We start from the raw sequence: 3,580 nt of genomic DNA on the forward strand, positions 1-3,580 counted from the left end.
TTCTGCAGCACACAGCACCAGGCTACTGTTGCAGCTGTTGCTATAGCAACAAAAGACGCTCTCAGCTGCTGTTTGTAACCAAAACGCTGCCAGGTTTTTTTTTTTACTAAAAAAGAACACTGTAAAAAATGACCGTGAATTTAACGGTAAAAGACTGTAAAAATGCTACAGTAAAAACCTAAAATTCCGGCAACCACAGCTGCCGTTTTTTTACCTTACATTTTACGGAATTTTTTTTACAGTGCACCCTTGTCAACTTTTTCTTGTAAAAAAAGATGCCAAGTGTGAACACGCCCTAAGTCATTATAATCAGCAATCATTAGGGCTGCCCCAATAGTCAACTAACCATTAGTCAACCAGAGTACATCGGGCAGGACATCCAATCATTCACTGACCTCAAATGTGGCTTATCATTTGAAAAATGTATGTAGTAGCAACTCTACATGGCCACTCAATCTAATGTTAACCTAGAGAAATGTGCGCTGTTCAGTGTCTGTGTGGAGTGTGTTTGAAGCTGAAGAGTAGCTCACTGCAGACAGATGGAGGCTCCGCTCACTTGCTCTTAAAATACTCCCTCATTTCTGCTCATACAGATAAGAGTAATATGTTTCGAATCTGTAAAGACTCTACGTTTATTTGTGTGCACTAACAATAACAACAAAACATTGCGCTTTTGTAAAATAATGAAAGCAAACAGGATGCGCTTTCTGCCGTCTCAGTCTCTGTGAACTTGAGCGCGAAACTCCAAAACTCTGTGTACGCTTGCCTTACAGAAATTAAAAATATATCTATAGAGAGTGAAATATCTACTTTCAAAAAACTCAATTCAAATGGAAAACAAATATTCTCAGAGCGCCCAAAACTCTGTGTACGCTTGCCTTACAGAAATTAAAAATATATCTATAGAGAGTGAAATATCTACTTTCAAAAAACTCAATTCAAATGGAAAACAAATATTCTCAGATTATGTAATCCGTGTGAAACTTGCACACAGGCACATCACTACTTATGACGAGTCAGTGTCACCGACTTCATCTCTTAAAATTATGTCATTAATTACTCACCCTCATGTCGTTCGTTCATCTTCGGAACACAAATGAAGATACTTTTGATGAAATCTGAGAGCTCTCATAGACGGCAAGGGTCCTAACACGATCAAGGCACAGAAACGTAGCAAGGACATCAGTAAAATAGTCCATGTGACATCAGCGGTTCAACCGTAATTTCACGAAGCTGTTGTTTACACTCAGCATGCACATGCTTTCTACTCAATGTAAACAGCGCTGATTGCGTAGATTACGTTCTGGGGTTCTCTACGAAATGGAGAGTTAGGGAGAGTTTTGATGAATAAATTATGTTATTATTGTTATTATAGAATTACGGTTGAACCCCTGATGTCACATGGACTATTTTAACATAGGAAACACATTTAGGTAGATTAGGGGGTACATTCCCTTCAAAAACAATAATCCACTGCGTCTTCAGCGGCTCAGATGTCGGGAGTAAATGACGACTGCTATGTTCATTATTACATCCAACAACAGAACACCTCAATCGCTTAGAAGCCATTCTTACATCTGCTCCGGCGGCCAAACAATGGCGGACTGATGACAGCTCACTCAGGGCGGGTCTGAGGTAAAACGCTAGTGTCAATCAACAATCGTGGGAGGGGCCTGGGTCTGTGTGACGTCACAAGCCAAGAATCTGATAATAGCTTGATTAGAGAAAGGGGATGATTTAATGGGATAAAAAAAAAAAACACTGGGTGGATCTTTATCATTAGGGTGGTTGTGTACACACACTGCCAACACACATTTCAGTTCAAACAACATGTAAAAGTGCATGTCGCATCCAATGACCTCTTTAAAATAACTAAACTAAATCTAAAATAAAAATGAATAAAAACAGACGTATTAATTTTGAAAAAAAAAAGACAAAAATACACCAAAATTAATAACATTTTAACTCAAATTAAAAGGAAATGTAATAGAAATTAACATCTTAAAACATAATGAAAATTAATAGCATTGTAAAAAGTCATGGAAATTTCTATATGAATGTGTTAATGTTAAGTTCTAAAAAAATTAAGAAAAAACATTAAAACTTTAATTACAAAATACTAAAAAATATTTTTTTTAGCTACTGTAAATCCATTAGAAATAAAAAAGTTAACCCTGAAGAACATTACATTTTTCTATAATTCTGTAATTTAATTATTACATATGTTATTTACTTATTTCAATATATTGCCACTCCTAGTTTCTGTAAATAAAGTTTGAGAATTAGCAGCTTTGTCATTACAGCAGTAGTAGCAGGAATCACTGATTTAGAACCACTTTACAGCTCTAATAACAATAAAGAAGGGGGGAAAAGTGCAAATTTGTGCCAAAAAAGAAAAATACAAATGAATAAATACATTTAAAATGTGCACAAATAAAAATACAAACAGAGGATTTCTTCTTTTAAACTTTCAAGCACTCTTGGCCCATTTACTTTCATTTTAAGTGTATTACTGTCCACATGACTTTTGGGACGAGTGAGATTTCCAATCTGTGGTATTTGACGATATGTCACAAATGTACTATTATCTAGCTTTATCTAACCAGTCAAATCATTAAACCCTGGCCAAGTGTGTGTTTGTGCTCTCCAGCAGCAGATGGCGACACTCCCTCACAGTTACAGCAGCGCTGAGATAAAGACTGCATCTTCACTGATGTTTCCTCGAGTGTGATGATCTCTGGTGAGGTTGACCTGAGCGTCAGCTGCATGTGTTCGGCTCCAGTGATCAGCTGCAGTGTGACCAGAGACCCAGACCGGACCGAACAGACACAGACACACACACACACACACACACAAATGTGTATAATGACATGGGTACTACAACGTAAACATGGTTTATGAGGACACTTCCTGTGTCCCCGTAAAACAAAAGGCTTAAAAAACATACAAAACGGTGTTTTATGAAATTCAAAAATTGCCAGCAGTTTCCTGTAAGGGGTAGGTTTAGGGGTAGGGTTGGTGTAGGGAGATAGAATATACGGTCTGTACAGTAGAAAAACCATTACGCCTATGGAGAGTCCCCATAAACCACAAATACAAGTATGTGTCCTCATAAACCATATATACCTGTACACACACTCACACACACACACACACACACACACACACAGACTGATGCAGTATTCAAATGCAAATGTAAATTTGAAATATAATCTATTTAAGTATAATCCATTAGGAGCCATTAGGTTCAAACTGAATGCATGAGGTTTGGAATAAAGACATCATTATTCCAGTCTTCAGTGGCACATGATCTTCAGAAATCATTTGAATATGCTAATTTATTATCAGTGCTGGAAACAATTGTGCTGCTTAATTTTTTTGGAACCTGCAATACATTTTTCAGCATTATTTGATGAATAGAAAGTTAACAAGAACAGCATTTATTTGAAATAGATATCGTTTCTAACAATTTGTGTTTCCACAAAAATACTGTTTTCAACATTGATAATAATCAGAAATGTTTGTTGAGCAGCAAATCAGCATATTAGAATGATTTCTGAAGGATCATGTGACTGGAGGA

The sequence above is a fragment of the Sinocyclocheilus anshuiensis genome, unplaced genomic scaffold, assembly GCF_001515605.1.
Source record: "Sinocyclocheilus anshuiensis isolate Anshui unplaced genomic scaffold, SAMN03320099.WGS_v1.1 scaffold1865, whole genome shotgun sequence".
Lineage (NCBI taxonomy): Eukaryota > Metazoa > Chordata > Actinopteri > Cypriniformes > Cyprinidae > Sinocyclocheilus > Sinocyclocheilus anshuiensis.